At 39.3% G+C, this 14,330-nt stretch overlaps 1 protein-coding gene across 4 annotated transcripts in view; it reads left to right on the top strand.

Annotated features, from left to right (window-relative positions):
- Positions 1–14,330, top strand: part of NUP93 (nucleoporin 93) — a 124,959-nt gene that overhangs the window by 49,437 nt on the left and 61,192 nt on the right. The window contains exon 1 of one of the 4 annotated variants that reach the window (XM_074968535.1): positions 5,531–5,810. The exons of 2 other annotated variants lie outside the window; for them this stretch is intronic. The gene's annotated coding sequence lies outside the window, so the exon portion shown is untranslated. Of the gene's footprint in view, positions 1–5,530; positions 5,811–8,663; positions 8,732–14,330 lie in introns of those variants that run through there. One more of the 4 variants, XM_074968536.1, reaches the window with a different exon arrangement.

Below are 14,330 nucleotides of genomic sequence, written 5' to 3'. Positions count from 1 at the left end.
GGACGGCAGGAACAGCACAGCTAGTGTTAGTGCTAATCTTTATTACTAGTCTAGAAAGGGGAGGCTTCCCCCTCCTCTCCGCCACTTGGGGCTGTCACTATCTGTAAACTAAAAGGAGAATTCTTTCCCCATCTGCCTAATCGTAAAAGCAGCACACACTGACTGCTGTTGGGAGGCGTGGGGGTCTCCTAATGCCATGGGCACTAGCTTCTTGACTCTTGTCTGGAACAGACTTCAGGAAAGAGTCTGTACCTAAATGCAGGACTCCTCTGTGCCGTGTTATCAGAAGACAGTTTGATTCTTGGCTTTGCTGTTTTTCGTAGGAGAGGTAGCATGGTGTAGGGGCTCAAGCGCTGGTCTGAGAACCAGTCAACTGAGCTCCAATCTTAGCTCTGGCACTGACTCTTTCTGTGGCCTTAGGCAAGCCACTTTCTGTCTGCATTAGTCCAAAAACTTTATCAAGCACTGCCAAGCCCTTGCTTCCTTCCAGTGAATGAGGTTCAATAACAATACACATTTCGCCAAGTTCAAATTTAGTTCTGCGCCGTTCTCATGTGAACGCACTTGTAGGATGCAAAACAGGGTATCAATGTGGAGTTGACATTCCTTTCTCCTAGGTGTCCTTTTATTCTAATCTGCTCAATGTGACTCTTGCACTCACAGGCCTCTTATCGATCCCCATACACCAAGAGGATGACAAGTGTTTCTCTGCAGATCTGCTAACGTCGGCAGTCCATGGGGTGGGTACTGCTGCCCTCTTTCTAAAGAGACCTAGAATGTCACTAATACTAGATAATCAGTCTCCACCAACCTGGTAGAGGGAGGGAGAGAGAGAATTCCTTAAGTCACTCACCAAAACCAGTGCGACCGTGAAGTTGGATTAACCGGGAAAAAGATTTTCAGGAAGGAAGCTACCTACCACTGTTTTAACTGACTGCCAACAATGCCCATGATTGTCACTGTCTAATGCTCATTGATAATAGCAGACACTGTAGATATAGACGCTCAAACATGAGCTAATATAAGATCCAGGAGAGCTTTTCATGCTCATTTCCCCACAGAAGACTCTCTCAAGTGAAAGAAATGAAGCACAGATTACTATGAAGCCCCAGTGATTGTATAGTAGGTTGCTTTAAGGGAGTTACTTGAATTTAAGGCGGGAAGTGGCAGTGGCTTTTGTTTTTCTGTTTGTTTTGAAAGAAACTATCCCTTTGTCCACAGAGATGTAACTGTACATTTGAGAGGGAGGAAGTTTTTTGTGGGGTCTGATGAAGAGAACAGGCGTGCACGCACATACGAGAAAAGAAGATGGGAAGTGAAAGTAACTGTTCATATAATGTCCATAATTTAAAAGTCTGCTTGACCTGCATGGGATTTCCTGCCTCACAGGGTGAAGTCAGATGAGTTCCTTAGACACACACCTCTTCCTTCACTCCATCTCTCTGATAGGCAGGTTAACATTTAGTTGTCCTATTGGAATATAGTTGTGGATGCCGATTGTCCAAATGACTGTGATGTGCACTTCACAAATTCTTAGAATAGATCATTAAAAATTGTTCATAACCCTTTCTGTACTATTTTTGCTTCTCTCTCTGTTTGGGACATGGTGCATTATACTAGGATGTGCATAACTCCCCTTGCCACTGACCCCACAACCCTTGACAGTACTTTCCTACCTGCCCCTACAGTAGCTGCTACTATGTCCAATAATGATCGAGAGGCATGCTAACTGAATGTTTCTACTAAAGCAGTGGTTCCCAAACTTTAACAACCTGTCAGCCCCTTTCACTAAAAATGTCAAGTCTTGCGAACCCCCTCTTAAAATTGAATATTTCCAGGGATTTTCTCCTTTACCAGAGTACGAATTATAAAAGCTGTGATCTTGGAAATATAAAATTTGTTTTTATGACATGCTTATTGCACACTATTTATTATTTATTATTTATCATTACAGTATTTTTATTACATTATGAAAATGGCAATACTCACCCAAGATCTCACTTTTGTAGCTTGTATCACTTTGAATAAGCTTGTTATAAAACAAGGCTCCTATCTTTCATCGAGGAGTATCAGATGTGAAACAACATGAAGGGATTTAGGAAGCCAACTCAGAGTTCCTCCTACACAAGCAGCAGTCCAGGCAAACAACGCACGTTACAACAAAGCTTAAACTTGTTCTTCATCAGGGCTTTGGAGCAGAGCCTGGAGCTGGAGCATGGAGCAGCTCCGGAGCAGTGGAGCTGCAGGTTTTTGTCTGGAGCGGGAGCACAGCTCCAAAGCCCTGTTCTTCATAATCATTTTAAAAACAATACTAGCTGCCAATTTAATTTTAAAAACAGCAAAATATATCCACCTCCCTTTCCATTTCTTATAAGGAGTCTTGAAGTTTAAATCTCCTCAGCGTGATAGATATGCTTGCTTTGATCTGCTTAGCTCTTGGAAGTCCAGGGGCTCCAGGCTGCTGGCTCCATGCTGCCCGGGGTACCTAGGGACAGCTCTATCCGCCATTAGGGAATTTTTTCCCCGAGAACCCCCTGTAACATTTTGTGAACCCCAGTTTGGGAACCACTGTACTAAAGTAATCAAAAGTGAAGCGATCGCCAGGCTTCAGATTTTACCACTTTTTTAGGATGAATGGGTGCAGTTCGCTTCCCTCGGAGCTGTTGCTCTCAGATATCTGCAGACTTGGGAAAGCAACACTGAATTGAGTTACTCTGCATTACATTACAGTAATTCCTAGATTCCAAGGCCAGAAGGGTCCACTGTGACCATCAAGGCCAGAAGGGACCACTGTGACCTCCTGTACAGCACAGGCCAGAGAATTTCCCCCAAATAATTCCTATAGCAGATCTTTTAGAAAAACAGCCAGTCCTCTTCTAAAAATTGTCAATGATGGAGAATCCACCATGATCCTTGGTAAACTGTTGCAGTGGTTAAGTACCCACACTATCAAAAATGTACACCTTATTAGGTAGGCTTTCTTTGCAACCATAAGAGCTAGAAATGAAACATTTTTAAAATAAAAGCTTAGATGTAACATATAACTCTGCAGCAATTTACATAGCCAAGAAGTAACAGAAGACCTTTGCAGCCAAGAACGTGACTCTTTTGTGCTAGACACTGCACAGATTCATAATAATAGGCAGCCCCTACTCCAAAGAGCTTACAATCTAAATAATACCCTTTCCTCCTTCATGCCTGTGGTTATAAAGTGAAAGCAATCCGCGTGCCCAACACGTGGTACTATACCATCTAATTCTGAAGAGTAGGTTAGGCAGGTGGCAAGCCTTTCAAAAATGCTATATATCTGGGTTGAGAACTGCAGTACTCTAGACTACATTTCTTTCCTACTCCAGAGAAAGGATGAGCTGCTGAAGTGTGCAGAACTATCAAGAGTCCCTCAGTTACTGAGTCACTTGGAATAAAGAGGAGAAATAAATGAACTAGATTATATCTATAAAAATATTTTAAAAGTATCCTTCTCCTTTCCCTTCCTCTCCCAAAATGGAGTCTGCCCAACCTCCTGGGCAGCTTGTCAATAGCTTTTCCTTAAATGGTACTGACTGGGGGATTTCCCTTTAAGAATATGAGTGTGTTGAACCCTGTTTTTACCTGTGCAACTTCTGGTTTAAGGCTCCAGCTTCTCAGTGCAGTAGTTATTTGATCAGAAACAAGGAGGGTTTACTTTTTGCATTGCTAAAGGAAAAACTCGTCCTGGATTGTCCCTTTTCGCAGTAATCTGAGCCAAAGCTCAAATTTGCTAATTTCAAAGCAGAAACACAGTGCCTTGAAGAGACAACTCTGCCACTTGGGAAGGTCTCTGTACTGTGAAGCCCCTTAGTTGGCCTTAGAGATGCCCAGTGTTGCCTCTCAAATTGATAAGTCTGAGTCACAAAGCACATTCTGCAAATATAGCAGCTATTAAATGACACAGCCACCAAAACAGGTAGTACAGTGTTAATTCAGAGATCCAGCTTTCTTCGCTGCCTAGAAATAAACTGTACATCTCTGTGGTGCTGCTGTTTTTGCTAACACTCTGTTGCTCATTGAGAGTTGTTTTTAATGAGTAAAACAATGGAAATAGTGAATTGATTTGATGTTGATGTCGGTGCTGCATATGAACTTGGCGTTAACGCGCATTAAAATGGTGGTTTGTTAGTTCTTCATACTTCAAAAAAACAAAGCTCAGATGCCCGAGACTCTTGGATTTTTTGAGAGACCATATTAAATTTGCATTTGGTTGTCAAAATTTCTGCATGGTGAAGTGTGATTAGAGCAGGGTTATGTTGAAAAGCTTAAAATTCAAAGAGTTCTGTGCACCAACAAATTGTTAATGGTGGAGGGAGCTGAATTGTTATGTGTTGTGTGTGTTAAATATGCAGTTTGAGTGTGTGCATCCAGCCGTCTGATAACGGTACGCTCACAAACTGTAAAGCACTTCATCATGGTGGTGTGTTTTGGAGATCAACAAATGCATTCCTTAGTTCTTTGGTGCTTCTAATTTTTTTCTTTAAGATGGGGGTGGTTCGTTTCTCGATTTTTCTCTGGCTTTCTGCACTGTAATGATGGCACCATCACCTGACTGCTGGAATATACTGGCCTGACTTTAATCATCGGGTGACTGGCTCTTAACATGGTTTCATCTCTGCTGTTTTACATCCCTTCCTGTAATTGCATGATTGCTTGCAGCATTTACTTTCTTTTGGTGACAATGAAAGACACATTGATATTTTACATAACCTTTTACTTTTCATTTGATGTTTAAGGTGTATGTGAAAGAGTAATACTTTAAAAAAAATTTTCCTTCTTCTATAAGCAGCATATTTTATCCTTCAGATTCATCATAACAATATTATATATTGTTTAAATATCGTGGAAAAATGGTAGTTAAGCTAAATGTATGTTAATAAAGGGTCTGCATTTTCATGTCGCTGACAGTTTTGTTGGGCTGTATATGCCTGCAATGCAATAACCTCTGCTCAAAGCTACAATTAAGTCCAAAGTTTAATTTAAATGGTATCTAAATCTTTAACCACCAAATAACCCAAACAGATAAAAACAATAAAGACTCAAGGCTCTTTTTAATAGAAATAATGACACCAGTTAATACACTGTTAAATTAAATGAACAAAATATGTTGTTTCAACATATTCTGCAAGTCTAAAATGGCAGAAGCTCTCTGTATAAAATCTAACTACCACTTTTTTCAGCCTCATGGTATGTGCAAATTCATGCTGCTCAGTTAAGGGAATAGCTTCACAACTGGTGTTACAATCTGTGGCCACAGCACTGCATCACAATGCAGCAAATGCATTTTCCTGGTCTAAACATGACAGCTGAAACGATTATTAACCATGCAAGATGTCGGAAGTCATCAAAAATTCACATCAGAGTAATTGCAGTGGCTTGGGGAAAAAAACACAGTAGAATCTTTCCCCTTGCCCGGATATTGTCCCTCCCCCTTCTTAAATCTTACATGGTACAGTCCATTAACAATAAAATATCCTTCTGTAACCTATAAACTGCTACTCTCATCAGTTACTGGTTTCAGACTGATGCTTTCCTTAGAATTTGAATAAAGCACCACTGGAAAATTACATAGATGCTTTATGGGCAGTGGTGTACAGCAGTTGAGGCAGCTGCTTTCTCATTGTCTTGCTGGACTCTTCACTGTCTCAGCCATTTCAGGACTTGCAGGTTTTTTTTTTTTTTAAAGATGAAAAAACTTGAGCGTTACTACAGAAAGAGACCGCTGTATAAGCCCAAATTTTAGGCATTTGAAGTATTGCAGCCACAGCCAGTGTTAACAGGTTTGTAACTCCTTGGTTCTGTGATCCACAGGTAGGATTGTCTATATTTAAAATATATAGAAAAATTAAGATAAAAGCTTACTGTTAAATAGGCTGACAGTTGTTTTTTAAGGTTTCGTATCATAATTTTTCTTGTGGATATTCCCATAGTTTGTTTAAATTTTGTAGGTGAGGAATTGTGACCAGGTGGATCATTTCAGAGGAATAGCCTTCTAATCAAAGAGAAACCTTAAGATCTATACCTTTCTCGTCTTATAGTATCCTTTAGAACAGCTCTAGGGTGGGGCAGTGTGGTGTCGGCTTTTGGATCTTGATTGTCGCCTTTTAAAAGATTATCTTTGACATTGTAGCTTTTGTTTGAATTTAATGAGAAATATACTAGTTTAACTTTTTGCATGTGTTTATTCCTGTTTTTCTCACCTACAATATGAAACATCTACCGAAGTATTTTAAAAAAGATAAGACACTGTTTATAATATGGCTTTCTAAGGTATCACTGTGGTAGAAAAATATATATATAAACACACACACACACACACATCAGTTACGGAAATTTTGCTAGGTCGCCTATGTTTCTACAAATGCACTAGTGATTTATTTAGAAGACACATTAAACCTTATTTTGGGGAAGGGTTTCAAATCTGGCATAAAAATTACAATAATTTAAAGAGGCTCTAATACAAAGTATTTCCCATTTTCAGTAGCCAAGTAATATACTTGGCAATATTGTCTTTTTGCTAGTTATTTAACTAAGCACATAAAGAAACTAACATAGATTCTCTCAGTTTTAGATTCACCCATTCCCTTCAGGTAATAGGGTGTGTGAGAACAGGGCTAAACTTCCAAAATCATTGGAATATAAACCACTCAAGGAATAAAAATTTATATATTATATGTGTGTGTGTGTGTCTGTCTGTCTCTCTCTCTATATATCTATATCTATCTATCTATCTGTCTATCTTAGGGGCCTGGATTAGTTGGGTGAGTATCAGCTGATTATTACTCTAAAATCCACAGACTCTCAAACTGCATGCTAATTAGCAACTCTGTCTGTCTGCCTGTCTTTGGAATGGGAAATGAAAGTATAGCTTTTCCTTGCTTAGGCTGTATTCATCCTTTACGGTGAAAAGTGGATTAATCAAATGTGCCATGATGGGACCACAACTGTGCTTAAGAAATAAAGGCAATAGAGAATTATTAGCCCACTTCGGAGATTCATCTCCGAGTATCAAGGTGTATAACATGACACGTCCTGCACCCTTTCTATTGTTAAGTGTGAAATGTGTGACCTGTTCTGCAAAGAGAAATGTTGAAGGACTGACATAGCTTGACCAAAAAGTTCTCTGTCTAAGCAAGATAACCTGTTTTAAGGAAGTCTCACCCCAGAAACAGTAGAGCAAGAAATTAACTCCTTAGATAAAAGACAATGAAATGTGTGGTTTGCATGTGTGAAAAGATGGAGGAAGCCATCACCACTGACCCTGTGTGGAAGATGGCTCAATTATCCTTGCAGTTGGTACAGTGTTGCAAATTATTTTCCTTTGTCTGAAGTGGGTGGGAGCCAGAGTTCAACTGAGCTTTGTAAATTAATGTATGGAAGATATCGAAGGCACCGTTTTTAACAATTAGCACTAGCTCTGCTATAATAGAACTCTGTCTGAAATCTAGTGGCAGCAGCCGGAGTTGGTATATTGTTTGCATTAAAGTCCTAAAGCTTATGTGCCTTCTTAATGTAACTCACAAATAATGCTTGTACATCAGGAGAGTTCCTTAGCAAGGGTGGAGTACAGTCAGGAGAAAAATGGAAGCCTTTTGTCTACAGTGTGTACTTACCAGACTAGTGTAATGGTCTAAGTATAAAAAGTTTAAACCGCAGGCGTATACTATATGTAGGTAAAGTAGATCTGAAAATAAATAACATTTGCATTAAAATATATCATTGACTGCAGTAGGAAATGATTAAAGATACGGCTTTTCTCACCACGTATTGTAATATATAAACATTCAAATAATAATTGTATAATTCTAACAGGCATATTCTTACTGACTTCTGTATTTTTTTATTGTAATGATCAGCAATTAATCATTCATAAGTAATTTAAATGATTAGCTTATGGAATATATTGGCAATATGGTAGGAAAACATCATTTTTAAAGGCTACGAGATGTTTAAATTTAGCATTTAAAGATATCATAGTATATTTTAATTTTCTTCCTCAAAATAGCTTTGTCTCCACTAAGGAAAAAGGATTTCTGTATTTTCCAGGGGAAATGCTGCCATGATGGACTCACTTTGAGTGTTAACCAAGTATCTCTGATTTAAAATATTTTGGAATAATGGACAAACTGGTCCAGGTTTATTTTCTGACTTGTCTGGATGATTTTGCTAATCTTTCCTAAATGCTTATTTAAGAGTGCATAACTTTGGAACTGTCGATTTGTTTCAAAACACAGTTTTGTATAAATTGTGCTAGAGAACGCTTGTAGTTCTTGAAACTGAAATCAATATAACCTCGCCTCTTTTCTTTGTAGCTTTATCCAGCTCATTGGTGAGCGAGCAAAATAAAGTGGATTTTACTTTTGTAAGGTTTTCTTTTGCATGTCGGGTTGTTTGGTTAAGATTTCAAATGGCTGTAAAAATGTTGCAATAAATATCATCATTGTGAAAGTGCTGCAATAACTAAACCTGTCTGTGCTCTGATTCTGTATTGGCATCCTGCTTTAACTTGGTTATCATATTTACAATGCTGGCAGTATTTCGAGGTCTCTCTGAACCAGGCGTTGTCCCTCTGTCAATGGGCGTTGCTGTGCACAAGCAATGGGCGTTTAAAATATGGCTAGATGGTGGAAGGCTCTCGCTTCTACCTTTTTTATTCAAGAAGAAAGGTTACTAGTACTCCCAAGGATTGTGCAGGAAACAGGTAAATGTGGATTGCTGTAACACGTTGAGAGCGTGGTGTTTAGAATCCTTGCATATGATTTGGTTTGAGAACGGGAAGCGTGTCCAGCTCAAAGCGTTGAGCTAGCTAGCTAAAGGGGCAAGAGGGGGAGAGAATACAAATCTTTCCATTAGATTTTACATAAAATGTTTAGTTTAATTTTAAGATGTAACTTTTTTTAATATTCCTAAAACTGTGGAAGAATATGTATGCAAATACCGATCAGTAATGTGATCAGTTTCTAAAAAGCTGCAGACACCCATGCATTGCACAGAAGCGGTAGGGTTTGTATGCTAGAATGAAACAGGCAGCTCATCATAGAAGAATACAGTCTCTATAGCAGAGGTAGTGAGTGGCAGGGGCTAAGAACGAAGGAAGGATTACATTAAATGTGGGAAATGGCGTGGAGGGGATTGGTTAAGTGTTAATTACCGGACTGTTCGTCTAATACACTGTTTCTCTTGACAGTGTTCCAGGAGAGACATGTAATAATCTAAGAGTGGTCTATCTTTTATTAATCAAATTGGCAGGTTAGCACTCGGATTCTAACTATATTTCGGAAGAAACTAGTTTTCCCTTTGCAGTTTCAGTGAGTTCTTGTGTCTGGCGACACGTTAATGATGGTGCTGAGTAAGACCGTCACAGATATTGTTAATAGATCGAGTGCTTATCTCCTCTGTGCCTTGTTTCCTTTTCCTTGCACGCCCATTTTGTCTAAGGATTCTTAATGGAAACTGGAGGGAAATCTGCCTTCCTGCATGGTGGCTGCACACTCCCTCTGTTCCCCTACATTTATAAGTCTGTCTTTGGTGCTGACAGATTTCCAGTGACTGGTTTCTCAGTTCAAACAATCTCTCAAGGCTCCTGACCCAGCCCATCAGTGCAGAGAATTGAGGTGTGGTCCTCTGGGGTAACAGTGAGTTGAGCTTTCCTGCCCTTTAGATGTAAGAACATGGCCCTACCGGCCATTAAAAAGGAAAAAGTACATGTGTGCTTGTCACTAGATTATTTGAGCATAGTTTCATGCTCGGGGAGAGAGCACACAGCTTAGTTTTCTGGAAAATTATGTGGTAACTACGGTACTAAAATGGCAGCAGAAGAAGTAATAAAATGGCGTCATCAGTAAAATTAGTTTTGGTGGCCTGATTCAGGGTGTTCCTCTGCTTAGTTTGAGGAAGAGATGCCTTCAGTGGCAAGTGTTATACTGCGGTACTAGTTATGACTGGCACTTTTTAAGACCAGGCAAGAACACTGAATCATTTTGATCTTCATTTAATTCCAGTATTCCATTTAAAGGAATGATGTTGGAAGAAGCTGGAATAGTAGTTTACCAGAATACCTGATCTGAAATGATCTTTCTGTATTAATTACATTGCTTCCTTATTGCTGTTTATAGAAGATAGCACTTTGGATCCCAAAGCCTTTAGAGCGAAATACATTATAATTTTGTTTCTTTCAAGCAAAACTGCTGGTTCCTAAGAACAGCCCAAGTGCAGTGTTTTATTTTGATTCTAGGTACTATGGTGCATACACACTTTTGTACATTTGCAATAATGTTTCATTGTTTCTGCCATTTTTTATCAGGATGCTAATGCGGGTGCATTTATAAGACAGGAGAGGTACAATAGCTCCTATTGATGGTTCTGAACAAAACCCCAGAGCAGACTCATTCTCTGCATTTAAAAATCTTGTTTAAAAACAGAATAAAAGACATTCACTAGTAGATTAGAAAATTAGCTAGGATTGCAGTGTGATAAGATTAGTCACCACCTCAACTTCTGGTGTGTATGGTTCATTCACTTCTGTCTAGAGCGGATGTCATTGCTAATGGTGAAACACCTTGTGCCAAATTGCTTTGGATGAATCAGTCTCTTATGCTGAACCAATCTATCAGGGTGGGTCTATCCCCCATTTCAAAGAATTGTATTGTGAGCAATGCTATAAATACAATGTTGCCCTTTAACCAAAATGTCAAATTATAATTGTTTGCTTTCACTAATACTAATGGGAGCTGTGGATGAGATGATTATTATTATTATTTTTGTTTTCGGGTATATTGTACCAGTATTGTTAGCAAGCTGAGCTAGCACATTTGGGATGAACAGTGTAACAGTTGGCCATTCTACTTAAACAATGTACAAGAGATCAGTCACCTGGGTTCTCTTGTTTAGGTTTTGACTTTTCCATCTGGAAAGGTGGCTGCCTTCTTTGGCTACCCTTTTCTCCCTTCTCAGATGTGGTGCGTCTATTCTTTGCCATGATATCGAAATAGATCAGGATTCTTAGTAACGTTACATCTTGTTTATTACTTATACAGTGAACAGTCTGTCAGGTGCTTTATAGAACAAATAAGACTTAGTTCCCAGTACCAAAGTGCTTATGGTTTAATTGTAGACATGACACAAAGTAAGAGTATGAGGATATCTAACAGTGGAGAGAGGAGGAATAGGAGAAGGGAGGATAATCCTTCTAATACGTGTGTGTATCATGTCAGTGACTATCGTAAAAGCTGATGCACACGGGGATTCTGCAGCATTTCCTACAATCTACCATTTAAAGAGGCTCAGTCTCAGGCAATTTGCCCCAGATCTAGGTTTTATAAAAATAACATTATACAAAATCTAATGCCGATAGAAGTGTTTGTGACCACTGTTCCCTCTAAGCTGTGCGTGCGCACACAGATCCTAAACCCTGCGCACACAGCGAAACACTGCACACACAAAAATTTGCACAGAAGCACAACAGTTTGCACAGAAGACATTTTTTGCGCACACGGCCTGTCAAAAATTAGAGGGAACATTGTTTGTGACTTTAAAAAAAAAATTCCTATAGAAACAGTTTTTTAACTACACTTTCCCCTATGCTGTCTGCAGTTCAACCACAGCAATGTTGGGAAGGTGTCTTAGAACCCAAAAGCAAACTTGGCTGGTATGCAAAAGTGAAAGTGGCTATTCTGATTTCATTGTCATGAAGTGGAAAAAAACAGAAGAAATATTTTTAAACGATAGTTTTAAAAAATTTCAGTTTTAGTGTGTTACAAATAATACAGGTAAGGGTATGTTTTATTAACAATATGATTTTTTTTAAACTGATAGTCCCTTTTAAGATTAAAAATCTGTCCAATTTTATAATTAGGTTTGGGATTATTAAACCTCACAAACTCCTGTGATGTCGGTAAAATAATACTACAAAACAATGTGAATTGAAACATTTCTGTGGATTTCCATGTGCTATTAGGGATGAAGCAAATTGTAAATATCATTTCACGTAATAGAACAAAAGAGTACACCAAACAAAATGATATTGAATTAGAAGAAACCAAAATCAAGCTGAGACTCATTTTCCTATGCCAATAGTGACGATCTCTGCTCAGAAATAATCAGCGTGAGCAACACTGCAAAGCAGGAATATAGTTCTATTTGGTGACTCCAGTCTAAGTGACTGACACTATGTACCAGCAGGGAATAAATGGTAAATGCTGTTTATATTCACTGTATACGCCTTTCACTCTCCTCCATGGCTGTATACAGCAAATACAGTTTGGAGAACTAACATTTGTCACATATGGCACAATGGAGCTCTTTAATATCAGTAGAGAATATTAAGTTTGTCTCTGGGCTGAAAAGTCATCTAGTGGCGAAAGCACAGGGCTGGGAGTTAGGAGCTATGAGTTCTACTCTTGCCTCTGCCATTACGCACTTATCTCCTTCACAAAGGTAATGTGAAGATTAATGATGGTCCGTCACTTTGAGATCCTTCTGGAGATGGAAGGTGGCAGAACAGTGTGAAATATAGTTAGTCTGTTAGCTAACAGACAATTGACATTACTCAACCTAGAGAGTTCAGTTGTCGTGTGCCTTGCAGCCATTGTAAACCTACTTGTGCTGCCCACTTAGTCGCTCAACCCTGTCTGCTTTGTCTCTTTGACATGTGGACTTAAATTTCTTTTCCCATCCTGCTTCCTTTGAAAGTTACCAAGAATGAGAAGCATGATTGAATTGGTGCATCTCCCTGAAAATGTGGTCGTTGCCTGCCTCTTCTAAATCCAATGTACTGTAGTTCGCCATTGTCGTATCTGTGTGAAACAGTTAGTCTAAGTGTAATCCTTTTTCCCCTAGTCTTTCATTTCTTTATAGTCTTTACGAGTGACTATTTGTTCAGTGACCTTGTCGCTAGCAGTGGACACGCCTGCATCTGTGTAACATGCCTAGAGCCGTCCTATGTGCAAAGTTGTGAGTTGTGGAGCTTTACTCTGACTCTCAGGATGATGGAACTGGAGAGCGTTTTCAGGAATCCTGCCTTACTGTATCAATCCGCATATGGTGATCTCCTATCCTATCTTATGCCCGCTGTAGACTGTGGGCCAAATTTTCAAAAAATACCCTGGTTTTTCAGATACAACTGCAGGAACAGTGATAGGCTGCAGATGTCCGGTCTACGTGATTTGTGGATGCACATGTTGCATGTGTTCAAAAAGCCAGTAGACGCATTCTGTGATTTGTACCTGTAATTGATAGAGGGCACAAAGTTAGTAATCATTATTAGCAGAATAGACCATAAAGGGAGCCTTTTCTTGTAACTCCTCCACTCCTATCAAGATGATGCCAATTTATATCTCTTATCCTTACCTTAGAGGCATTATGTCTGTCAGGGGAGAACATTTCACGTCTCCATTTGCCAGATCCAAATGGTTTCATCAAGAGCCAAAGATCATGCACCATCTGCCCCACTCCAGTGGCAAAGACATCAAGAGAATCTACAAACTTCAAGAGAAACTGTTCTTTCAGCAGTTTCGAGAGCTTTCCCTGCTGTAGCTAAAAGCGGTAATGACATTACTGCAACAGAACCCAGCATAGCTGCATCTGAAAACTGTTTCTAGCACAGATCAGATTGTCTAAAATGGTTAAAACAGTACTAGCAAAGATGTCTCAGTGCAGGCACTAATCTACAGCATGGAGCAATTTGCTTGTAAATATTTGCTGTAGGCTCACTGTGCAACACAGAGATTAAAGGCTGCATTTAAAATTGAGCACTACATCAGTGATACCCTGGCAGAAGGGCAGAGAGGTCCTGCTCCACCTGATGCCACCTTTTAAAGCAAAAGTTGCAACCTGCGGCTTCTAAACAGCATGCAGCCTCCTTGAACAGCCTTCCTGGCAAATGGCAGTACCCCTTTTTTAGTTTTGCAATGTATGCTGCCCCCTGCTGAGTTTGAACACTTAGTTCTCTGCGTAACTACCCAGCAAGAAATTCTGCCGCTATACGAAAAATAGGTTACTGTGGGTATATGTCAGCTCTCTGTACAGCATTTTGTTGCTGTAGGAATAATTTCTGTGGTCCTCTTAGTCTGTAGTGAATTAACACACATTAAAATATATATTAAAGTAGCCTTGCAAAATTGAACTTGCTTGAAGCAGTGTTGCATAGTTTTGCTTTGCTTTAATAAAAAAAAAAAGGCAAGTAACGTATCTTTAGGACCATCCCTGTGACCAGAATGATTGAGTGGCGTTTGTGCCTGAGTTGGAATATGTTTGAAATACTAACCACTGCAAAACGTATGTTATTCTCTGACCTTCAATTT

Source organism: Natator depressus, chromosome 12, assembly GCF_965152275.1.
Source record: "Natator depressus isolate rNatDep1 chromosome 12, rNatDep2.hap1, whole genome shotgun sequence".
NCBI lineage: Eukaryota > Metazoa > Chordata > Testudines > Cheloniidae > Natator > Natator depressus.
Note: the sequence above shows the minus strand (reverse complement) of the source record. Positions and strands in the feature narration are given on the sequence as shown.